At 43.6% G+C, this 26,216-nt stretch overlaps 1 long non-coding RNA gene across 2 annotated transcripts; it reads left to right on the top strand.

Annotated features, from left to right (window-relative positions):
* Positions 1 to 543: 543 nt before the first annotated feature.
* Positions 544 to 10,524, top strand: LOC109390533 (uncharacterized). 2 transcript variants are annotated; one of them, XR_002125597.1, is made up of 3 exons: positions 544 to 784; positions 881 to 1,021; positions 3,379 to 3,992. It is a non-coding gene; the product is annotated as an uncharacterized LOC109390533 (long non-coding RNA). The 2 variants fall into 2 exon arrangements; XR_002125596.1 differs by lacking the exon at positions 3,379 to 3,992 and adding an exon at positions 9,735 to 10,524 and having other exon boundaries at positions 547 to 784.
* Positions 10,525 to 26,216: the final 15,692 nt, after the last annotated feature.

Raw genomic sequence — 26,216 nt, 5'->3', positions numbered from 1 at the left:
GAGATAGTCATCCTGCTGCAAGGTTCATACTGAGCTAAAAATACAGAAGAGAAAAACAATGATCTCAGCAAGGTAATTGCCAATAGGTGAACAAACGAAGCAGATAGAATAGGAACAGCAATTTGGCCGTCCTCTGGGGGAGGAATGCACAGTCGTGGCCAATGCCAGTGCGACACCAGCAAAAGTTACAGTCCAGCAAAACAGATTAAAACTGGTTGTCCAACTATTCCTGACATTTCACACTCCTGGCAGCCCCAAGGCATTTTTGGGGGGAGGGGAGGGACCAACGGGAGGGGAGAAAGGTGACAAGCTGACAGGCAAGAGAATAAGGGTCCCCCCCCCCAACCAAACATTCAGCTATCCCAATTAATCCCACTCAGTGAACATTTTTGTATGTGTGTGGGTTTTAGGCACCAATGACAAGGCAATGTCCAGGGAGGCAAAAAACTGTTTTCGCTTGGGCTTGGCCAGGATCTCTGGGCAGCCTGCTTGTTTTATTTTAAGAAGGCAGCTGTATTTTAGCTGGGGAGCATGTTTTGAGCAGAGATTTTAAAGTGCCATCTCCCAGAATGGTTTAGCCCAGATTGGAAGCAGGAGGGAGCGGGATGAAATGGAAGACCGCAAGGTGTCTCCCCCTCAGAGCCCTGACTCTCTGAACATAATTTGGCGACGACTCCCTGCGGCGTCTTTCGCTCCTCGTCTGCACAATGAGGGTGCTAATACCTGAAACCTCCGCGTCTTGCAGGAATCCTGAACGGATCAAGTTACCCTGAAAACCACACAGGTACAGGGCTGCAGGCTTGCAAAAGATTCCTCCCTTAGAAAGCCCTTGGCTCAAGCCAGGAAAGAACACTACCACATTTTTCTTGGCTTTTTATAGGGTGTTGATCCAAGGATCTGTTTTTACATTTGAATGCAGCAGTCAACTGGAGCATAATAGATTGCAGACCTCTGTGAGAAATCGCTGTGAAGGCTTCAGCGGGGAACTGTGGGCTGCTGCAGAGAACTGCACTGTCAGCAGGTTAGGAACTGGGCACTTGTCCATGTTTTCCTTATTTTTAAAGGAGTCGTTGACCTTCCACAGGCCTGTATCAAAATGGGGCGAACAAAAATGCTGCCAGACACGGCAGGCTTGGAAGAGACTGCTTTCAGGGGCTGGAAAGAGCTTCATTTGGTCTATTTACTGTCATGGAAATTCTGAGTGTGACTTAGAGGCCACCCTGGCTATGAGCCAGGTGGAAAGGTTTGGAAAAAAAGCAGACTCAACCGGGGAGTAAGCAGGGTGGGAAAGCAGCTGCCCTGGCACAGCCCCCAGAGGGCTGCAAAGAGCCCCAGTGCTATTGTGCAAAAGGCAGATTCAGACGTCTTCTGCAAGTTTGAAGAAGGGGACAGCCAATGTCACTACTCCAGGTGGCCAGGCTTTATGAGCATGCTGGGAGCTTATTAAACGTCGTTCTTGATGTGGGAGGTCCAAGCCAACATGTCATTCATTCATTCATTCATTCATTCATTCATTCATTCATTCATTCTACACATAGTCCTTAAGGGCCTTATATTAAGTTGGAGACATTGTGCTGGGCATTGAGAATACAGAGGTGACAAACACAATCTCTTCCTACCATTTTGTGAGAAGACAGTCTAGGAAAAGCTAACTGGGAACAATGGGAAGCTGGACCCGAGCTGTCATGGGAGGGTTAGGAGGAGGCGTGCCTCAGAGCTTTCCCTGCACGTGCCTTTCCAGGGGACCGCAATTAATTTCAACAGCCGCCACCTGAACCGCTGTTCACTGACCCTGCGCTCAGGCGAGCTCGCCCGTCCGCATTCTAGGCCCACGGAATCCAAGCGAGGTGGTGCTCTCCCGGGTCCAGAAACTCACTCTCCCTCCAGGGCAGAGGAGGTAGAGCTGCACTGGGTCCCCTCTCCCAGTGGGATTTGCATTTTAAGGAGGATTACCACATCAGCTCAAGGCCAGGCTCCCCACACCACTGCTCTTAGGCCTGAGCAGAAAGGGTCGGATGTGTCTGGGAGCCGAAGAGAAACTTCCTAGAAACACAGATGTCACTCCGGGTAGGCAGGCTGCCCACCCTGGGCTTTAGGCTGTTCTGGAACTGAAAGGGGGTTGGAAACCATCTGGCATAGCAGAAAACAGAAAGCTCGTGGCTAGCAGCCACCAGAGCCTCTTTCCTGCTCTCCTCGTTCCTGGGCTGCCACTTCCTAAGCTCCCCGCAAGCATGGACTTGTTTTTTGCTAAACTCTCTGGGTTTAGGTGAATAAGTGTGTCTGTTTACAGCCTGAACAGATATAGCACGTGGGGGAAGAGTGTGAGATAAAGAGGCCGGCGAAAAGATGCAAAGCGAACAAGTGAGAGAGTCAGCCCTGGCAGGCCTCCAGAGTAGCTATTTTTTTGTGGTCGATAAACACAGTGCTGTGCTTGAAGATGAATACCTTCAGAGTTGGGGGAGGGGAGGGGCTTGGCTCCTTGGAAAGGCTTATTAACACCAGGCAAAGAGGATAGTAATTAATCATGGGGTGAACTTGAGCCACTGGGGATGCACCATATAAAATGGTGTCTTTATTTCAGGGAACTCTGAAACCTAGATGTTCTTCTGAACGTGATTCTCATCACCACCGCCCTCTGTAACTCAAATGAAACTTCTGGAGTGAGGCCTACTGACTGTATGGTCATGTTTTCAACTTTACAGTTTTATTCGGATATTTCTAAATCTTGTCAACTCTGATGTACCCACTCTGGTGGAGACAAATTGAAATAATTCAAAACATCAGGCAACTTAAGTTATAAGTTTTTATGTACACCAGTATAAATTTATATTTTTTTCTTCCGGGTACTATACCATCCTTATTGGGATGGAGTTAATAGAAACAATTCTCATGAAATCTATCAGTTTGAGATATATGCTAATTCAGACATTGTCTGGGATAAAGGTTAGCTTTATGCTATCTGTGAAGAAAAGGTTTGCTAAGCAAATGAGAATAGCCAAAATCCCATTCCAATTTTGTTTCGCCTACTTGAAGAAACACATATTTAAAGAACTGTAGAAGTACTCATTTGATGTAAATATTTTTGTGCTACTTACAATTTATCCTTATCTTTTCTTAAAAGCTGACCCCCCCAAAAAAACTCTAGTTAATAACTTTCGTAAGCCTCAATTTCATTACCCCTGCACCTTATTTGAAAGTCAAAAAAGAAATGCTTTTTTTTGCATATGTTTTTCCCAAACTCAATTTGAATTAATGATGTGGGTATATGTTAAAGGTTTTTTTTAAAATAATATGGTACTGCTACATGGATGAGTGGATAGATGGATAAATTGAATCTTAGAATAAAATCTGCCGGATTTATGTCCCTACTTCTCTCAGCTATAGGTGGTGTCTGGATCTCAGAAGACTCCGTGGGACCTAGAAAGGGTATTCTTTCCTCTCAAGAATTCTTCACCACCCAAGACACACTTACCCCCATGACCGAATACCGGCACTCACCAACTCCAAGCCAGCTTTGGGGTCCTCTGAGCAGCCCCTACCACTTGTGCTTACCTTGGCTTTTTGGCCATTTACCCACCTGGATTTGGCTTTGCTTGGGGTTCACCCCCAGCATTTGGCAACCAGGACTTGGAATGAACAAATTGGCGGGCAGACTGATTCAGGATTTAAACTCAGCTTTGAGTCATAACCAAACCTCTTGGTTTTGACAGCCTGATCTGCTCTAACCTCACTGCCCTCAGCCAAGCCCTTCTCTCCCAGACCACCCCTCCCAAGCCTAGAATTCGAGGAAGGGCAAGACCAGCCAGTCTCCTCACAAACTTTCTCAGGAATGCCTGATCTCTGGTGTAGGTAAACTCCCATAGCTGCTAACTCTCTGGTCTCAAGTCTACATAGCTTTGGATTCAGCACAGCTTTACTTCGAAAGATGTAATTAATGCTATTTAAAGAGATGTGGTCCTCTGCCACTTGGTTGTGCAAACTTCCATGGCAGAGTAAAATGATTGATGACTTCTGTACTAGAATCTTCCTATGTGCCTTATCTTTTATTTTCCCTTTGTAATAGCAGCATTTCTTTCTTTCTTTCTTTCTTTCTTTCTTTCTTTTTTTAAAGATTTTATTGGGGAATTGGGGAAGGGGAACAGACAAGTTGTTGTCCTTCAGTCTTAGTTGTGGAGGGCACAGCTAGCTCAGCTCCAAGTCCAGTCGCCATACAGCCGCCGGTCGGCAGCTCATGGCCACTCAGCTCAAGGTGCTGTGTTCAATCTTAGTTGAGGGTGGGCATAACCCACCATCCATGTGGGAGTCAAACCGGCAACCTTGTTGTTAGGAGCACGTGCTCTCACCAGCTGACCCATCCTGCCACCTGTTGGCATCTCAACTTGGGCACAGCTCACTGGCCCATGTGGGAATCAAACCAGCAACCCTGTTACTCAGACGTTGTGTTCTTAACCAACTGAGCCACTCAGCCGGCCCCCAGCATTTCTTTTATTTAGCCAGGAGAAAGCCTCTTTATTTTTTTCCTCAACTTTTCAATAGACCCAAATATTCTCCATTAATTTAATTCTGCCATGATTCTAATATCTCCCCAAACTTTCCAAAGGTTTCTCTTAAAAGTAGTTTTTACATTTTATTTACAAAATACAGAACAATATAAAAAACAAACACCCAAATGCTACCTTTTTAAAATATAAAATATGAAGTACAACATAAATCATATTCTTGTGTATAAAATATGAAGTAAAGCCTCTGCCCTTACCACAGCCCCAGGCAACCTGCCAGAGCTAAGGCCTGATAAACATTTACTGCCTTTCCTTCCAGACTTTTTCTAAGGTTTCCACAAACATGCATAAACATTTTCAAGCCAAATATCTAGTTTCCCTTGATTCCTCTTTGCTCCTTACAACATATGAGCTACCAGGAAATTCTGGTGACTCTTCCTCCAACACCATCCTAAATTCATTCCATTCACTTTGCCCACCTGCACCACCCTGCTCAACCCAAGCCACCATCCTTTCTCACTGGCTGACTGTGAAGGAATCTAAGCAGTCTCTTCACTGTCACCCCTTCTCTCTAAACATGTAAGCATTCTTGATTACAAACAAACAAAACACACTAACTCCAGTTAAGCAGAAAGAGGATTATTGAAAATCTCTTGCGAAGTTCACAGAATTGATGAGAACTAGCCTAGAAAAAGAAGCAGGAACCCAGAGGGGCTGAGGAGCCACTACAGTAAAATCACGGTGCAGGATGAACTTGATCAGGATGTGAGGCTGCCCCTGTTGTACCTGAATGTGTCTCCAGCAGGGGCCCCCTGGTGGCACTAGGTTCTAGGCTCCACTGGCCCCTGGCCTGGCCCCTCTTCTTTGTCCCAGGTCTTTGTCTCATTAGAATTCGATTTATAGTCCCTGTTGGAGCACCCAGGCCCGTTCCTCAGCCATCAAAGCTGGATGAAGGAGTGACTGGCCTGTGTGGCTTCTGCAGGGGGATGGTGTGGAAAGTCTCCCACCTCCACCCACATGGTGGGGGAATTACCAAACACAGATGAGGGCTCAGAGCCTTGTCAGCTGAAAACAATAATGATAGCAGTACAAACACCTACATTCCGTTTTCCATACAGCAGCCTGAGAAAGATTTTAAAACTTCAATTAGATCAGGGTTACACCTCTGTTTTAAACCTTCCAGTGGTTTTCCATTACCCTTATAATACAGTCCCAACCATATGCCCCAGAGTACCAGGTACCCTGTGAAAGATCCCCAGAGCTGGAAACCCATCACCGGAGAGTCAAATGGGGTCCACACAGAAGTCAGGCTCACTCACTTGCTGTCCCTGAAGGCAAGCACGTGCCTCGTCATGTGCACGGAGGTTCAGATAAGTGCACTTGGGCCCTGCTGCTGCTCAACGGCTTCATTAAAAGCACTTTAGAACTCCAAGTTAATTAGCTAATTTAAATTCTGTTCAGTTTATCATGTGTGTACAATATACCCCACACCGGTCCGGGAACTAATGACCACCTTCAACAAAATCGCTAACGTTTGCATAGCAGTTCACAGTTTACACTATGCTGTCATATACTGTAAACCATCTGATTCTCAAAATGCCCCTGTAAATAGGTAGGATAGACATTGCCTCATTTTAACAAGTGAGAAAACTCAGTCTCAGAGGTCAAATGCACTTCTCAAGCACACGAGGTGCAAGGGAGAGGGGAGCCTAGATTAAAACCTACCTCTTCTTAACTCTTAATGTCCCTCGTAACGATGAAATTCACCAGGCATTCGAAGTCATCAAGGTTTTATTGGTGGGTTGGGAGGAGGTAAATAGACAAAGGTCATGGGACCCCAATTCAGAGGCAGGTAGGGGTCAAATGAAGAGAGTTGGGTTTTTCATGGACTTGGGAATATCCAGCTCCTAGGGACATGCCCAGGGAGGCACTAGGGCTGAGAGCAAACCACACACCGAGCCACCCCCTACTAACAGCCCACCACACGTGCCACCCTTTCATTCATGGTGGATGGAGTGAGCTAAAGAAGAAATTAAACATCAAAGAGGCTGAAGAAAAGATGTAGGGCAGGAAGCACTGGTAATCGTTTAAGGGCTGATGTCTTTTGAAACTGGCTAGATGGGCCCTCACATGAGCATCTCCCAGTCTCTGCTTAGAGGCTGTCACCACGAGTGGGAGTGGGAATTAGGAGCAGTCAGGAGGAGCAAGGCAGAGCTGGGGTTGTCCATCATCTTCTCTACCAGGACTCCAAGTAGAAGCTGTACTGCATCCCATCTTACTGCTTTGAAAACTTTTTTTTTTTTTTTACAAATCGAAAACATGTCAAGCCACAGCTCCCACGCCCCTCAGTCTAGCAGGGAGCAAGTCTCCTGAGGCAACTTCTGTTAGTGTGGGTTTACCCCAAGGTGACAGCCCACAGACCCTTGCTCTTGGGGTATGACATTTAGTGCCCCTATCTCCTCCCCTCCACTTTTCCACAGTGTCTGCCAGGCTTGGCCTCAGACAAAAATCTGAAGTGGTTCTTGACCAAATGCAAATCACCAAGTACAATGCCTCTTTGTAGTCTGTTCACACCTTTCATCCCAGAATTTCAAAGCACAGTGCAAATGTTAACTTGTCCTCAGACACCCCAGGAGAGACATGTAGGTGGCATATTCTATTATCATCTCCTGTTTTATAGAAGTAAACCAGGCTTGGAGCCATGAACTGTCTTGCTGGAGGCCTCGTGGTGAATAATTGTATGTCCTGGGGACCTCCATCTAGTCATTAACTATGTAATGTTACTGCCGAAATATCACAAATATCAGCCCTCTAATGGATGACCATTTTCTTCCCTCACTTTATTCTTTCTTCCTTTGGAGTCTGAGGATTCCTATAGCTTTCTAAACAGGTCCCACAAATTGACACAACCACCAACAACCTTCAGTTGCTCTTAAAAGAAGACAGAAGATAAATTATATCGTCCCCTTTGCTACTCGCTTGGCATAAAAGATCAAGGGCAACGGTTTTGTCTAGGTCAGTGTGTGATTTAAAGTAAACAGCTAATCACAGTGCCCACCATTCCCACTGACCCCTCCTAAGGGACTTACTGCCTCTGGCTGAGAAGGACAGCCTCTGGGTATAACTTAAGTGGGATGGCCATCTTTTGTACCACATGACTGCACCCCCTTCCAAGACACACCTGATTAAACCAGGGACCCAAGTATAAGTATTCCAGAGGCTTGTGTGTGTCTTAAAAGGGAGAATGGTAACAAAGTTCTATGCAAACAGGGAACTGCAGGTGGAGTGGGATGGTGAGCTTCCCTTAGGTGGTCCAACAAAGAGAAGCGGGGGCTTCGGAAGAGTCCAGAGCTTCTACTATTGTAAGAGTTTAAACAAATCCTTGGAACTGCTGTGGATTCTGAATGACCTTGAAGTTGTGGAGTCTGTGAGTCGTCGTGGCCATACATACCATGGTCATGATTTTCCTTTACACATTCCTACCTCTTTTACTGCTTTTCTTTATAATATGCCCCCACTGTTATCCTGAGATCAGAAATACCCAACTGAGGATCTCATTTATGTTCTGTGACTTTTATGCTTGAGTCAATAGAAAGTTGAGCAAAGCCACTTTCTCTTTATGCTGCAAAGCTTTCATTAACGAAATACAGATCATTGTTTCTTAGGCCATGCCTACAGGGTTGATTGAACTTCATAAATACCTAGCTGATTTGAGGTGAGGTTTTCAAAACATTATAACATCTAATCGCTAAGCAATCACTGAATGTCCACCTGATTTGATTATTAATATTAAGAAATCTTAAATAATGACTAACCTTTTTAAGCCCTTTCACATAATCCTCTTAAGAACTGGATAATGTTGGCTTTGCCATGCAAAAGTCCCGACCAATCCCTAAGTGGCACACCAATAAATATATTCATCGTGATGGCCCCATAATCCCAGGCCTCTTGAAGTACTGGCATATGAATTGTGAAATAGATTACGGAAGACAACATCAATAAGCTGCCTGAATGGTACAAATAAATCTCATCTAAGAGAGAGGGAAATCCAAATAGACACTGTGTGCTTAGGAGAAAAAAATACAACACACATAAAACATTTTTGAGAAATGAGATCATTGACATTTTGATCAATCAACCTTAGCTATTAAATACCACCATCTCTGCCAAGTTAATTACCTGCAAATGAAGAGCCAACCCTGCCAAGGGCAGTGCTGCCAGCATCCAGCTCTGCAATCACGCTGTGGGAGGGGAAAACCCAGAAACCAAGGGAGAGCAGGGCAAAGCCCAAAGAAATGAAAACTGTAGGTGTGCAGAGTAGCACTTCCGTAAAGGTTGCTTCGACCTGAGCAGGTCCAGCACCCCTGCTGCCTGAGGGAAAGCTGCAGGCAGAGGTTGGGGCCCAGCTGTCAAGGAGCTTGTCACCCTGCTCTTTCCACAGGCAGCCTAGGTCAGCTCATTTCTCAGGGGATTGGTGGCAAAGTGGCAATTCCTCCAAAACATCCTTTGGCCACCCTCATTCTGGTCCCATGCCTGTTTCCGGGGTAACTGCCCAGGGACCACCCAGCTCTGCTAAGACTCTGGAGTTTCCACTCACGGAGAAACGGAGCGAGGACCGTTCCATGCAGATGGGGCAAGAGGAATGACTACTGGCTTTCTGTGGGGCTTAGTAGCCAAGGTATTTTATTTAGGCAAGACTTTGGGGTAGCAAGCCCAGGTGAGCCTTTTCTTCCAAAGTACAGCAGATCCTTGAATAATGTCGTTTTGTTCAATGTCATTTCGTTGTAATATTGACAAGATGTCATAGGAATTTAACTCTTCTTTATATCAATTAGCCTGTGGTAAAATTGGTTTCATCATGTGTTGTTTCGCCTGAAGTCTCAGAACATAGTGATGATGTTAAGTGAGGACTTACTTTACATGAAGGAGAATGAACATTCTTATATCCCATTCTGAGACACAAAAACAGTCCAAGTATTTTCCTTAGAGGCAGAGCAGGTCCAAGTTTTGAGGAGCCTGGATTTGTATCATTTGAGGGAGAGTCCCTCTTTAAAAAAAAAAAATAAAAGTACAAAATCAAGTGTACAAGATCTTAAACGAAAAGCCTTGAAATTTAACTTTCATTAGCTTCATGAAGAATCTGCCTCTACTTAGAAGTACATTTATTTTCTGTCACTTTGTCTCCCTCTCTCTCTCTCTCACTTTATTTTTCCCTGTCTGTCTCCACCATTGCAGGTTCATTTGCCCAGGCAGGGGCTGAAACAGAGCCGGTCAAATGACTATTCACCAAGGTCTTCTGGAATGTTCTTAGCACCTCTTCCTCTGAAGTTCTCCAGTAACACAATGAAGTCTTATAGGCACTGAGGCAGAGGGATGGACTTATTGAAATTCACCTTTAATTCTTTTACTCCTGCCAGGCTGACTTGAGGACTCTAGGTTCTGAATTCAGTTCAGATGTCAATTCACAGGCTCACTGTTATGTTATGGGTTGAACTGTGTCCTTCCAAAATTCATACGTTGAAGTTCTAGCCTCCAGTACCTCAGAAAGTGACCTTATTTAAAAACAGAGTCTTTAAAACGAGGTCATTGGGGTGGGCCCTAATGCGATAGGACTGGTGTCCTCATAAAAGGGAAACATGGAGGCAGATATACACATAGAGAGAATGACATGTGAACATGAAAGCAGAGGTTGAGGTGATGCTTCTACAAGCCAAGGGATGTCAAAGATGGCACGTGAGGCACGTGAAGCTAGTTAAGAGACAGGAAACAGCCCTCAGAAGGAACCAGCCCTGCCTACACCTTGATCTTGGATGTCTAGCTTACAGAACTATGAGACAACACATTTCTGTGGCTTAAGTCACTCAGTTTGTGGTACTTTGTTAGAGCTGCTCTCTCAATGTAAAATAGTCAACTTTCGGTACATCTCCCCTCTGTATTGTTTCCCATAAAAGGAAATCCAGGGCCGGCCGAGTGGCACAATGGTTACGAACTGGCTTGGGATGCAAGAGGGCCCGGTTCGGATCCCACATATGAGGGCCAGTGTCACTGCCCTCCACAGCTAAGATGCTGAACAACAGCTCAACCTGGAGCTGGGATGCCATGAGTCACCGGTGACAGCGTACGCTGCAGCCCCTGTGGCAGTGGGTTGCCATGGGCTACCGTGTGTAGCCAGCAGCCAGCGTGAGCGGCCAGCAGCTGCCGTGAGCGGCCGTCCAGAAGCCAGCAACTGATCTGCCTCGCCCGGGAAGAGCGCAATGATGGTGTCAACTTGGGCCACTGGGCAACGTCCTCCACAACTAGACTGAAGAACAAAACAACAGCAACTTGTCTGTTCCCCTTCCCCAATTCCCCAGCACTGTTCCCATCCCCCAATTCCCCCATAAAAAATTTTTAAAAAAAAAAAAAGGAAATCCAAAATAATGCTCTCGTCATCTAAGTGCAAGGGAGCAACCAGAACAGGCATATGAAAGGGCTTTCTCCGTACTATTTGTAAAGAATAAGCAGAGAGGTTCTCTAAGCACTTCTGCCCAAAGGGCCTTTCTTATTGACATGATTGTGTTAATGATTTCGTTCAAGTCATCACATGAAAGAAAGTTTTGAGAGAAAATTTCAATAAATTTTTCTGGAATGTACTCAGCTATTTTTGCAGTCTCGGGCCTTCATTCCAGGAGAGGACAGCTTTCGTTCATGAAATTTCCTCCAGCATTTATCAAGCACTTATTATTGTGCAGATGCTGGGCCGGGAGCTGGGTGACAGTTTCATAGGACAGAGACAGGCTTTCAAGGAACTATAGTCTGGTAAGAAAACAAAATTATCAAGAGCCATGATACAGCTTGAAAATTGCTACCATGTGATTTTTATAAGGTGCTAAGGAAGCTCAGAGTAGGGAGAATCCCTGCAGGACAGTATTAGAGGAGGTAACATTTGAGTTGGGCTTTGAAGGATAAATAAGAGTTTTCCAGGCAGAAAAGGAGGGAAGCAGAAGGAAAAGCACGGACTGTCGGAGGTACGTTGAATAAATTAGTGTGACTGCAGTGCAGTGGTAGATTAGAGAGAAGAATATTAAAGAAAGGGCAGAAGATGAGCTTGTGAGTGAGTAGAAAAGGGGCAGGAGTTGGAAACAGAAATTCTAATGTCAGAATCTCTCATCTTGGTCTTTCTTGTGCTCCGATATTAATGCGTATCTCTAGAAGCCTGACTGGAGTATCAGTCAAAATGCAGAAAAGGTCTTTGACAAGGTTATGCTTTTTTTCTTAGTTTGGACTAAGGTATAATGAAAAGACACTTGAGCATGGAGCTGGGAGGGAGCTGGGAAAGGAGTAGAAGGAGGAGGGGCCATGGTTCTGTGTTGTTCTCTTTGCATCTAGCTCCTGCTAAGTGCTGAGTGTTTGATTTTCACTTTGTAACTTGTTCTGACAGTTTCCCTTCCTCTCTGCTTCAGGTTCTCAGATAACCAGAGACCTCAGCACTGGCTCCAAGGCACGTCGGGGTCTTGCCTTCTTGGCCACTTAACCTGGTCAAATTAATCCAGTTACTTACTCAGTAAACACTTGTGCTGGGCACCAGATGCATAACCAAAGCATCTAGGAGCAAATACCACCCTTTCCTCCCAAAGTCAATTTTAAGAGTTGTGGCCCAGTAAGCAAAGGCCACACAAGTGGGAGCCATGGGCCGTGGTTTTGAGGCCTGATGTGCAACTTTTAAGCTGTGTGACCTCAAGCACGTCAGTTAGTGTCTCTGATCTTTGATATCCTCAGATTTGAAATTCGGTTTGTGATTTTATTTTCTTCCCCTCTGTTAAGAGGATAGAATGAAATAATGAATGTGGAAATACTTTCTCATTCTGAGAAACCCTAGACAACGCTTGTTTGTTACTGTGATCAGACCAGTTAGGTGAGTAGAAGCTAAGTGTATTCATCAAAACTCTCTCTGTGGCAAGTAACAGGAAGCCAAGCCAAGCTGGCCAAAGCAACAAAGGAGTTTATTGACTCGTTTATCTGGGAAGATCCTGGAGAAGCTCAGAGTCAAAGCAGAGCCCTGGGATTCAGGACTTCAAGGAGCCCAAAACCCGGCACTCCTTTTGACTGGCTTAGTGTCTGTTTGTTTCTGCTTCTCCTTCCACAGTGGCCTCCTTCTCTCTGCCTGAGAACTGCTTGCTCTTTGTAGAGGGCACCATGGACTCTCGCAACTCAGGCCTGGAGACAGTAGGTGAAGGGGGGAGGAGATCACTATGTAATCACAGGAAGGTGGGAAAGCACACGGGCAGACAGCAAAACCACCTCTGACCACTGGCTTCCTCAGTGTAACAGCCACTCACTCAGACAACATTGTTTGAGGACCCATTCTCTGCCAGACTCTGTTCTAGGCTCTGGGAAGAGAAGTCTGCTCCACTCCCTGTAGTGTGCCCCAACACTTCAGTGTATTCACTCATGTGCCAGGGACATGGGCACTACATCATAAAAGTGCTCGTGGTTTCATAGCAGCGAATGAGACAGATGTAAACAAGGTCTTTTCTTTCATGGAAGAGAACAGAAAAACAAATAAAAAGAACAAACCAGAAACAACCCCATGTCTATCAACTAATGAAAAGGTAAATAAAATGTGGTATATCCATACAATAAAACAGTCTTTGGCAACAAAAAGGAATGAAGTACTCATGTTACTACATGGATGAACCTCAAAAACTTTAGGTGAAAGAAACCAGTCACAAAGACGACACATTGTCTGATTCTATGTATTTGAAAGATCCAGAACAGGCACATCTATAGAGACAGAAAGTAGATTTATGGTTTCCAGAGGCTAGGGTGTGAATTAGTCAGGGGAAGAATGATGCACTACCCCACTGCTAATGGCGCAAGGTTACTTTTGGGCATGCTAAAATTAGACCATTATGATTGTTGCACAACTCTGTAAATATACTAAAATCCATTAAATTGTGAGCTTTAAACAGATGCATTTTATGGAATGTAAAGTCTATCTTAATAAAGCTGTTTTAAGAAAAACAAACAGAAGTGCTATGTAGAAAATGTAAATAGAGTGGTGGAATGGGGAGTGACTTAATGGTTACTCTAGAATAGATGGAGAAGTCACAAAGACCTCTCAGAAGAGATGACGTAAAAGCTAAGGCCTGAGTGACAGAAAGGAGCTAGTTCTGTGGAAGCTGAAGGAATATCATTCCAGGCAGAGAATACCGCTAGCCCAAGGTCCCAAAGCAAAAACGAGCTTAGAACCTGGATGGATGGATGGATGGATAGAGGGATGGATGGATGGATGGATGGATGAGGCAGGTAGGGGCCAGATTACCTGTGAGAAGGGTGGATTTTACTCCAAGACGAGAAGAAGGATTTAAGTGGAATAGCTTAATTTTTTTGAATGATTATTCTGGCTGCTATGGGGAAAATGGATTGTAAGGGGCTAGTACAAAATTTTCTTTGATTGGTAAGGGCAAATTATTGAAAAAGAAGAAAAAATAAATAGGGTTGATTCTCTGCCTTAAAGGAGTTAACAGTGTAGTGGAAAACATGATACAGATAGACACCCATAAATCTCAGAAGAAGCTGAAAGTATTCAGAAAGAGGTATAGAAAGGGTTATAGGGTCTCAGAGGCAAATACAGTGGTATCTAGTTGAGAAAGAAGCTTGTCAGTAAGAAAGATATTTAATTAGAGCGTGACAGATGAGTAGGAAAAGAAAGGGGGGAAGGGGGTGCGGGTGGTTTCCTGGCAGCCAAATAGCATCTTCAGGACATGGTGTTCATGTGGTGAGAAAGTACAAGGAGTATTAAGAGAAATTGTGCCATCCAGTTAATCTACAGAGTGGATGACGAAATGAGAAGTCATGGGAACACCTGAAACTAATAGAATATTGTATGTCAACTATAATTTAAAAAACCAAATTAAAAAATTTTTAAAGTGATGGGAGATAATACAACTCATAACAGTTAACATGTATTAAGAGCTTACTATTAAGGTAGCAACTACCTCATTATGCCCAATAGCAGTCAAGGCCCCCAAAAGAATGACACACTCAACTTAGGACAATTCAAGGGGTGTTTATTTTAAAAGGACTATGTATAATGTTGTGGGCAGAGAGTAGGGGAAGCACACAGGAGAATTCAGGAACCCATGGCTAGCAGCAATAGAGCACTCCACAACATAAGCCCTGAAGGATGAGGAAAGGGAGGGGTTGCCAGAACCTGGAAGGATAGAAAGTCATATAGAGGCCACCTCAAGCTAAGTGATGACCTTTGGCCAAGGGATATAGCCACCCTAAAGGAACCATAAAGGGACAAAACTAGAGAATAAATAATCTTGACTTTATTCTCCTCCCATCCTCTGATCTCCTGCTAGAGCTCCCAACTGGATGAACACAACCAGACACTAAAGTACAGAAGAGTCCTGATGATGTGGTCCACATAGGTTGACCTCCAAGGTTGGAAAGTCTAAGATAAGAATGGGAAGGTAGGTAGTTAGGTTCCTTGCCTTAGAAGGTCTAGAATTTGGGGATGAGAAGTATGGTATTAATTGAGTGGGTAAAGAGCAAGCATTGACAATCTTTGATGGATTTCCTGTTTTCCAGAAACAGGAAAACCAGTAAGGAGGTTCTTAATTGTCTGATAATGAGAGAATGACCTAGAGGTGATGGGAGAAACGGAAAGAAAGGATAATCTTAAAAGCATATTTTTGAAGAATAATATTGACGATCACCTCTGTTGCACATGTTAGGTATTGGGATTATGATAGGGAGTTGAGATGCGATGAAAAAAGTGCAAAGGATGATATGAAGGTTTTCAGCCTGGATACTGGGAGAAGAGAGTTCTTATAAGGAAAATCTTAATGCAATGAAGGTCTGGGTCTGGGGGTGTTATAGTCAAGGCTTTTCATTTGAAGACCACTTATGCTAAGTAGAGAAAAGGAGCATTTATTATAAAAATATAGAATTATATCTCAAAACTTAAGGGTAGAAGGTATAGCTGAACCTCACAGGGAATGAAAAACAAGAATCAGGTTCCATGTTGCTGCTTAGCTATGCTGAGTCATCCCAAGTCTGTGCAGTCAATCTCACATCCCTGCCTCTCTTTGCTCCATTTGTATCTCTTTTCACAAGCCGCATTTTTCTTCATCTCCTTGCACATGATTAAAGATGGCAGCTTCACCTCAAAGTTTGTATCACTTCTCAGTTCAGCCAGAATAATCTGGTGCCCACCATAATTCCATATCCTTAGGAGACTGGATCCATCCAGTTACGGCCAGGGGTGCAGGATCATGTAGTTCAAGTCCACCCTGGAGTAGAGGAAGTTCTCAGAGGAGGCCCACGTGCTAGAGGGAAATGCCTAAGAGGTGAAAGAAAGATGAGCTCAGTGTTGGACATTTTGAGTGGGAGGTGCATGCAAAATCTCTTAGTTGGAATATCTAACAAGCTACAATGATTTCAATCCAAAATGACACAGAAAATTAGCGGAAGAATGGTCAGGGCTAGTAAAATAGAGATGACACTTGAAGGCAAATGCTGAAAAAGAGAAGGCCAAAGAATAAAGCTTGGTGAATGCTTCATTTTCAGAACACTGATAAAGAATACAAAAAAGGATCCATTAGAGGGTATGAAAAAGAAAGAGGAGAATGAGGAGTCATGGTGTCAGGAAGAAAAGGGGGCAAAGGCTGATCCACAAGGGAACATGCTACAAAAACTGTGAGCTTCTGGAGGACGAGGCTGAATCTGTCTCTCTAGGAGTGGACAAAATGCCTAGTGAGGAGCAAGGGGCTCGAAAAATATCTGTTGACTAAAATAAAGATGCTTAAGAAAGAGAAAAGTTGTAAGATTTAGCAAGAATGAGGTCCTTCATGACTTTTAAGAAAGCAATTACATTGCAGTATAAAAGATTATTTTTTTAAAAAGTCAGGATAAAAAGAAGGAATGGGGTTAGTATAATCATTTAACAATTTTGGTGACAGAGGAAGCAAAGTTAAAGGAATGGATTATTATTATTATTATTATATTATTATTATTATTATATTATTGCTTTTGTGTTTTATTTTTAGGCTGGAAAAGACTTGTACGCATTTGAAAAAAATAGCCAAGATATGTGCATTGAATATACAGAGGGTGCCAAAACAATGCATATACATTTTAAGAAAGGAAAACTGTACTAAAATTGTAATACTCGATATATACTGATAACAAAAGATGAATACAAATTACGTTGGACTTCTGCAATTACAAGAGGTGCTCAAAGTGTTTACCATCAGTGTCCAGACACTTCTGATTATGGCAAACTACTGCTTGATCAACATTGACCAAAGTGTCCACCTATGTACATTTTTTGGCACCCCCGGTATATTAGGAGATGAGCAATTAATGGAACAGTCTTAAAGAAGGAGAAGAGAGGTGAGAGGAACTTTAGAAAGCAAACGGAACTCTTCTCAGAGACTGAAGAGAAGAAAGGGATTCTAAAGACAAGGAAAATTTGAGGTAGAGAAAGCAAAACTGAGGAAGCTTCCCCACATGCCTTCAGTTTCCCCATAAAAGAGAAATCCCCTTGTTGGCTTGCCTGGGTCAGTGCCCAAGGCTGAGCATAATAGAGAAATTTTGGAACTCCCACTGAGCGAGCTGCATGTTGCCTTCAAGAAAAAGGTCCAAATATTACCCAACAGTAAGAGGCCAGCTAAAGTTAATGTGAATTTGTTATGGCCTCAGTTCATACAACTGCAAGGCATGTGTCAGTGCAGTTCAATATTCCGGGAGCTGAAGCAGAGGCCGTGGTGATCACTGTGGGTAGAGGGTGAAGGATCCCAAGGTGACAACAAAGTGCCATGTTGAAAGAGCTTAGCCAGGGATCAGAATGGCAAATGAGCAAATGAGGCTGATGACTGGAGAACCTGGGGCACTGGGGATGAGAAGGACGGGGTTAAGGGGGGGATGGGAAGCTGTCTCAGAAGAGGAAGTGTCTCTCAAACTGAAGAGTACAAAGTCATAGTGAAGGCCAAGATACCAATGTGCCAAGGAGTGGCTCCAGCTCTGAAGAAACAGTTCAAGGCACAAAAGAATGAAGAAACATTTAGTGAGCCCCTGCTTACCACCCTGGAGAGGCCTATATTTCCCAAAGGGCAGTTGCCACAGAGGCTTCTAATCTATAGGGCTGTTGGTTCCCACAAAACCCAATGGTAGGAAAGTAGACATTAAGTTTGCCCTAGCATGTGATGAAAAGTGAAAAGGAAATAATAAACAAATCATATACATAGTGTGATTACGACTACGGGGACATAGTTCACAGAAAGAAACAATAAAGAATTAGGAGAAATCACCAAAAGCTAGTGCTTTTGGTCCTGGGAGGAATGGATGATTTCATGGTTTTCTTTTCTTTCCTTTTTTTTTTTTTTTTTCATCTTTTTACATTGCTGTGAGAGAAGTATTGTTCCAAGGAAAGCTCAAAGGTCTTGGAGTCAGGCAGCACAATTATAATTGCTAACAGTTATGGACCACCCACCAGGAGCGAGAGGCATTGTGCTTGGTGCTTTACATATATTACTTCTAATCCTATAGTTATTATTATCCACATTTCAGATGTGAAAGTGAAACTCAAAAATGATAAGGAACTTTGTCAAGTCCAAAACCCATCTGTATTACATCTATTTTAACTCACAGCCACTGGTTTTATCTCTGACTCTTACTAATGTCTGACCTTAGGCAAAATATTTAACCTCTTTGAGGCTTAGTAGCTTCACCTGTAAATGGGGTATTTTTAACACAGAGAGAGGCAGAGAAAGAGAGACAGAGAGAAATGAATTTACCATCAGCTCAAAATCTGTATCAGAGCCACCAAGGTAAAGCTGATTTGATTTAATAATCAGCTCCCGGGCCGGCCGAGTGGCGCGATGGTTAAGAACTGGTTTGGGACGCCAGAGGACCCCGGTTCGGATCCCATATATGAGGGCCAGTGACACCGCCCTCTACAGCTAAGATGCTGAACAACAGCTCAACCTGGAGCTGGGCTGATGTGAGTTGCCAGCGACGGCGTAGGCTGCAGCCCCTGTAGCAGTGGGTTGCCATGGGCTACCGTGTGTAGCCAGCAGCCAGCGTGAGCGGCCATCCGCTGTGTGAGTGGCCGTCCAGAAGCTGGTGACCAATCTGCCTCATCCAGGAAGAGCGCAATGATGGTGCCAACTTGGGCCAGTGAAGCAACGTCCTCCACAACTAGACTGAAGAACAAAACGACAGCAACTTGTCTGTTCCCCTTCCCCCAATTCCCCAGCACTGTTCCCATCCCCCCAATTCCCCAATAAAAAAAAATCAGCTCCTGGCAGTGGGCCACAGGAAAATGGGCTCCCCAGAGCCCTAGAAAATGAGAAGCCTTGTTCTGTGACTCTGGTTATGTTATTTGGCTCAAGAAACAAGAGAACCCGATGTTTGTAAACATTCTCTTTACTAGCGATACCAAGGTTGTTAGTTTAGGTTTTTGGAAGATGATGTTGTAAGCCCAAGAATAAAAGGACAGTGGTGGGGCAAGAAGCTAGCTGTTTTCCCAAGACTGACAGGTCCTTCCTTGTGCAGTGTTCCTGGTAGCTGAGCAGACCACAGGAACTTCCGAGCAAAGAGAAAGCTCACCAAGGTGGGCTGCACCTGCTCTGGGGGTTCAGATCAGTTCCATATCGGAGGTGAATGAATCAGGCCCTGTGGAGGAGGTGTGCACAACAATAACCGTGTTGTTAGGGAGCTGTTCCCCCAACCAAACTGCAACTCACCTGAAATGCTACAAATGCCACTTCAGAACTGTGCAGATGAAAAAGAATATCTTTAAAGTACCTGGTGGAGGGCCCTGCACAAATTGTGACCTCATTAAATTGTAACTTTTATTGCTTTTTCCGAATTTTTTTGTGTTCAGCTTGTGTTCCCTTTTATGGGTAAGAAATGAATTTTTAAATGTGCTTACATTTCAGTTGTAGTTATAGTTACAGAGTAGAATCAAGATGAGAAGTTACACTGAAGAAAAGATATTCACCTTTTACCTTAAGCATGACTGTTTGGCTATACATGGAGCACAAATGATTTTTTTTTCCAAAATAAAATTTTCTTTTAAAAAACTCATTAGCAAGATCATCCTTAGGAGGCTGAAGTACCTCTTGGGCATTCCCTTCTATCAGCCATACGAGAGAGAAATCGGTTAAAATGAAAAATGGATAACAGAATTAGAAACCTAAACATTAGTCACAACAGCAGGTAAAAGTGATGCCAAGACACAATAGCCAAGAGGTGGAAGCAACCACGTGTCCATAAACGAATGAATAAACAAAATGTGGTATATTCATACAATGGAATATTATTCAGCCTAAAAGAAAGGAAATTCTGTCACATGCTACAATATGGATGAACCTTGAAGACATCATGATAAGTGAAACAGCAAGTCACAAACAGATAAATACTGTATAATTCCACTTATATGAGGTTTCTAAAGTGGACAAATTCATAAAAACAGAGAGTAGAATAGTGGTTACCAGGGGCTGTGGGGGTGAGAAAAGGGGAGTTGTTTAATTCCAGTTTTGCAAAGAGAGAGAGTGGGGGTGGGGGGAGGTTAGGAGGAATTGGCTCATGATTATGGAGGCTGAGAAGTCCCATGATGTACCTTCTGCAAGGTGCAGACCAAGGAAAGCCGATGATGTAATTCTAGCCCAAGGGTAGGAAAAGACCAATGACCTAGTTCCAGCATACAAGCAGGAAAGAGACAAATTCTCCTTTCTCTGCCTTTTGTTCTATTCAGGCCCTCAACAGATTAGATGATGCCCACTCACATTGGGGAAGGCAATCTACTTTACTGAGTCCACCAATTCAAATGCTAATCTCATCCAGAAATACTCTCACAGACACACTCAGGAATAAACTTTAATCAGGGCACCCCATGTTCCAGCGATGTTGACACATAAAATTAACCATGGTGCAGGATGAAAAGGTTCTGGAGATCTGTTTCACAACAATATGAATACATACTTAACACTATTGAACTGTGCGCTTAAAAATGGTCAAGATAGTAAAAAAAAAAAAGTTAATGGATACAATCACCAACAACCCATGTCAACAGATCTACCAAAAAAAGGAAGAAATAGAAATTTCCTTGAATATGCATCGAAATAAATTTGAACCATTAAAAAAAACGATGCCAAAGGAATAAAACCATTAATGGGCAAGAAGATGTTGTTGACAGCAAAGGAAGAGGAATTGGGGAGAAAGCTGTTGAAGCAGCCCCAGTGCTGCCCACATCACCCAGGTGATGGTAGGTCAGGGCAGCCGCTGCACCAAACTTGTGTGAGAGTTTAGGCCTTTTTCAGAACATTCAGCAGAGCAATCTCCGTCTCCTCTTCCTGCCAACTCCCTGAGTTCCAGCTGCCAGGCTGTGTAGGTAGGAGACCCACCTGCAAGCTCTTCAAGTACACAATTTCACCAGCCCCAGGAGACTGTCAGCCCACAATCATGCCCATTTGCCTAAACCAAATGAGTCTTGGGCCTGTTTTTGTGCATCATTAATATACCACCTGCTGCCTCAGACGCTTGAGCCCAGGACAACGCGACCTATACTCGGAGAAGTCCAAATCACAAGAAAATGACTAAATATGCCAGTGGAAAATTTTCATGAGAAGATTAAAACAGGAAAGTTCATTAGCCAGCATGCTTCCGACGGCAAATAACAGAAAGGTCTGAGTCAATCTAGTTAAAAGATAAGGTAATGTATTATTACGTAATAAGAAGTCAAGTTAAGTCAATAGATAGGATAGGCTCCAGGTGTGATTAATCAGGAGCTCAACATTGTTGCCAAAGACCTAGATTGCTTCAGTTTCTACTCTGCCATCTGGCGTTGGCTTCACCCTCTTGCTGGTGGCCAAGTGTCTTTATAGTTCCAGCCATCATATTCAGAGAAGACATACCCAGAGGAAGGGAAGCAGCTGTCTCTTCCTGTTTTCTCTGTTTCAGAACAGGAAACCCGCCCTGTAAGCCCTTGGCATACTTCCCCTCTCATCCCATTGGCCAGAAATCGGGGCTACATGCCCATTGCTAAACCATTCACTGTGAGAAGAATAGTTTTACCATAATTGTCTGAGTTAAATTATTTGAGGATACCATAGTGTTCACTACACATTGTAAATAGGACCGTAAAATAAACACAACTATTATATCAAAAACTTGCCTCAATACTTTTTAGAGCAGAACTATGATATTCCCTCTGACCCACTGTCACCCTCGCCCTCCATCTCACCATCTCAACTCAGTTATAGTGCTATAAGTACTCAGCATTGAAATCACTCATCTGGGAGAGACGGGGAGAAGGATTTTGTGGTCAGGTATGAATGGGAAATGTACACTCACCATCTCAGAGATTTGTGGTTTTCATTAGTACATTTATTAAAAGCTCTGTGGAGTCCTGCAGATTGCTTAATCTATCATTTCCCAAATTTATATGACCAGCTGTGCTTTTTATCCCCCAGTGATTTAAAGTTAGCATCCAATGGAATTATTGCACCTCAAACTTTAAGAAATCTCAATTAAGACATGGTCTTTCTTGGAAGCAGGCAATAATTTATTCCTCTTTGTCCCTTAAATTTCAGCTTAAACAGCAACTCTTCCTGGAAGCCCTGTGCCCACCCAGCAGGAGGGACCAAAGCACTGATCCCACTGTATTGTAATTGCCTACTCTTTCAATTTTCTCACCCACAGTCTATGAGCTCTTTGAGGTCAGGCATCATGTCTTGTTTGCAGCTAAATGTCCAACACCAGCATGGTGGTCAGCACACAGAAGAAAGAAGCTGAACGTTTCCTGAAAGAACCCAATGACCTACCTATGGTTTTGCCCAAAAGTAAATAAATAAACTAGAATAAGGTCTAGATAGACAAATACTGAATTCAGCCTTTCTAATCCACTCTGCCTCTATCTGATCACTGAGCACTTCTTCAACATTGACCGGAGAGCTGCCGTTTTCTGGAAACTCCAGTCAGCACAAAGGAAGCCTTTGTTAACAGACCATACCTCTGCACCCAGAGCCCACTGAAGACAGTGTCAGCCCTTTCATACCTGTCACTCTTGTTGAAGAACCGAGGCTCTGCCTCCAGATTGGACTTTGGGGGTGCTTCATGACTTTCCAACCACCTCCATAAGTGGAAGATCATATCCTCTGGGCAGAGTTTGTAAAAGTGCCTGGAACATGTTGGAAGAAATGCCTTTCCTCAGTACAACTAAGGTTGTAACTAGCATTAAATAAATAAATAATAAATAAAAAACAGGCCTCTAGCAGGCATATTCCAAATGTACCAAGTGTGGGGGCCTCAGGATAGGGTTGAGTAAAGAAAGATACATGGGTGAGTTGCTTCCCTTCTCTAGAGGTACAGATAATACTGAACCTGTGGGAGTTAGATGGAGAGCAGCTGAGGAGAACATTCTTGGTTGCCTATCTGAGGCCATTCCCACCCACCTCTCTTCTTACTTCCAAATAAAAATGAGTTTGGGTTCAGGTATCCACCCTCTTTCACATAGCCATGTGCTTCAGGGGAAGCTGTTGCCAATCCCAGCTCCAGATGGTGACTCTATAAGCCAATAATGGCAGCCAACCATGGTAACCCCATTCCGTTTGGCAAGGCTTTGTTTAGGAATGAGTATGTGACTCAATTCTAACCAATTAAAGTAAGGGCAAAATCTGCTAGGAGGCTTCTGGAAAAGTGCCCTTGTTTCTACAAGAGACAAAGGTAGAGGGAGGAAAGGAAAATCTTTCTTCTTCCCCTGGTCATTGCTGGCCCAGGATAGATGGCTGTGACTACAGTAGCCATTTTGTCAGCAGTCTGATGATGAAGCCAACATGAAGGTGGCAGAGTGAAAAAAAGGAAATATCCTAAGTCTTTGATGATGTTGTCAGACCTGGGTCATACTATTACTGTAGTCCATTCCAGAATCCTTATTGTGTGAGCAAACATTTTATCATTGTTTCACTTGTGGTTTCATATGTACTGTGGCTAAAATTTTCCTAAGTTAAATGTATAAGGCCTCAATGCCAGGTCTTGTGCATTCTGTGTCTGATTGATTTGCCTTTTTTCTCCAGTGCTGAGCAGTGGACACCACCAATCAGTGTAAACTGAGTCCATATCTCTAGAAGAAGCTGGTTGAGATTTGTTATGTCCCAGGTGAAACCCTCAGACCACAGGTCCCCGAGGCCTGCACAGTGCACAGTGGTCCCTCCTCCTACCCAAGGGATCAAAAGCTCATTTATCCCCATTCTGCTTGGGACAAGACAAAGCTTCCACCCAAATGTGCAAAAACAGTTCTATTCTTCTCAGTTGACATGAAGAGGGGTGTGGTAAAAAAACGTAAACAAATGAGCTAGGCCAGAGCACAGAGGCTGGTCCTGGCACAAGGGTGGGCAAGAATGATGCATCTGGGGCCCGGCTGAGTGGCTCAGTTGGTTAAGAGCTCACTCAAGAGTTTGAGCTCTGAGCAACAGTGGTTCGATTCCCGGCCCAAACTAAGCTGCCACTGAGCTGCCAACAGGTGGCGGCAGATGGCTCAGCTAAAATAAATAAATAAATAAATAAATAAATAAATAAATAAATAAATAAATAAATAAAAGAATGATGCATTTGGACTTAGTTTACTGTTGACGTTATATTGGTTAATTCCCAAGGCAGCTAATTAGTGCAAAATATATAAACTAGGTAAAGTTTAAAGTGAATGGATATGGCTCTACACTGACCTCATTATTTCTTATGGACTCTTGAATGAAATTTGGTTTCTTGTTAATTTGTTGTGATTAACCAGGAATGAGACGCCTGACCAATGAGAGCTTCATAGAGCTGTGAGCGCACTGTGGATATATCCCTGGTCATAGAAGCATCCAGAAAATACATGCACTCCAGATCATTCAATAATTCTGACACTCAAGAAGCCATGTATACCCTGTCCTCATATCTGGGTTTTGGGCTTTAGAATCCTTAAGTGCCAGCACTGGGCAATCTTTCCTCTTCTGTGCCTGCCTTATAAGGGAGTTTTCCACTGATATCTACTTGAGGGTTTCCATGAGCCTGACCATGGCAAACCGCAGGAGGCCCATTGCTGCCGGCCTCTCAGTCCAGTGTCCACTATCTATGTGAATGTGTAGGTTACCTCATCTCACTCAGTTCTAGTTTCCTCATTTTATTTTCCCCACTAAAGTGTAAAGTCCACACAGCAGAGTTTTTTTTCTTCTGTTTTATTCACTGATATATCTTAGGGTCTTAAAATAGTGCCTGGCACATTGTAGTCGATAAACATGTGATGAATGAAATAATCTCTAAAGTGGGGATAAAAGTAGTATCTATCTCATATGAATGTTCAAATATTGAATGAGATAATGTGCGAAATTTTGGCTCAGCGCTTGGCACCTAGTAAGTGTTAAATAAGGGTTATTGTTGTTATTATTGTTATTATTATTATTATTATTATTATTATTATTACCTTTGTCTTTGCCCTACTGAATAGGTGACTTGTTCCACCTCAACTAATAACTGGTAATTTGAGATTCATAAAAAACAGTTTATTGAGTCACTACTGTATTCCCGTAATCACACCGTCAGATGTGCTCCTCTTCCTCCTCTTCCAAATCTCCTTATCTTAGTCAATGCTATGCTTTTTACCCAATAATCTCTCTCACCCATCTGATTCCTCTCTTGCTCTCACTGATCACATCCTTATTGTCACCACGTGTTAAATCTCCCTGAGTAATGTCTCTCATACCCAGCCTCTCCTCTCCATCCTCGCTAAGTTCAGACTCTATTTACCACTCACCTGGGCTAGTACAGCCTCCTATCTGCCCTCACTCTCCTCTTCCATCCCGATCCCTCTACTCCTGCCAGGCTCCTCTTCCTATCACTCTCCTCCTCCCAAACCTCATGCTCTTCTGATTACTTGCAAAATCAAGTCCAATTTATTAGCAATATTATTAGCAAGGTTTTTAACACGGCCCTACACTTTGTTTCTAGCCTCTTCTCCCGCTTATATCCCTCTCTGTACCATACTGTGGCCACCATTACCCAACACATGTTAGGCAGAGTCACGCTTCTGTATATTTGTTCAAAGGGACCCTTTTGTTTGAAGCATACTTTCCCCTAACCTCCAGCTGTGCCAGTGGTTCGCAACTGGGGGCAAGTTTGCTCCCGGGAACATTTAGCAATATCTGGAGACATTTTTGGTTATCACAATGGGGGTACAGCATGCTATTGGCATCTAATGGGTAGAGACCAGGGATGCTGCTAAACACCCTACAGTGCACAGGACAGCACCCCCAACACCCAACAAAGAACTAACTGGCCCCAAAAGGCAATAGTGTTGAGGGTGAAAAGTCCTAGTCATGAGAATGTTACCCGTGCTTCAGAATCTACCCAAATGCCAGGAAGCTTCTCTCTAAGAGTCTAAAGTTGCAGCATGGGGCCTTCCTCTCTCACTTCATTCCAGCTTTGGCAACCCCATCAGCCTTCTCTTGCCTTTCCAAAACCATGGGCCCATTCACTGGCTTTCAGAGTTTTTCTTCTGGCCTAGAGAAAATATCCCAAATTGACTCACATCAAATCACAGCCAAATAGCAGTCACTATGGAAAACAGTAAAGGTTCCTCAAAAAATTAAAAATAGAGGGCCGGCTGAGTGGCGCGATGGTTAAGAACTGGCTTGGGATGCCAGAAGGCCCCGGTTCGGATCCCACATATGAGGGCCAGTGACA

This window comes from Hipposideros armiger, unplaced genomic scaffold (genome assembly GCF_001890085.2).
Source record: "Hipposideros armiger isolate ML-2016 unplaced genomic scaffold, ASM189008v1 scaffold_274, whole genome shotgun sequence".
NCBI classification, from domain to species: Eukaryota; Metazoa; Chordata; class Mammalia; order Chiroptera; family Hipposideridae; genus Hipposideros; species Hipposideros armiger.
The sequence above is the reverse complement of the archived record's forward strand: the minus strand, read 5'-3'. Positions and strand labels throughout refer to the sequence as shown.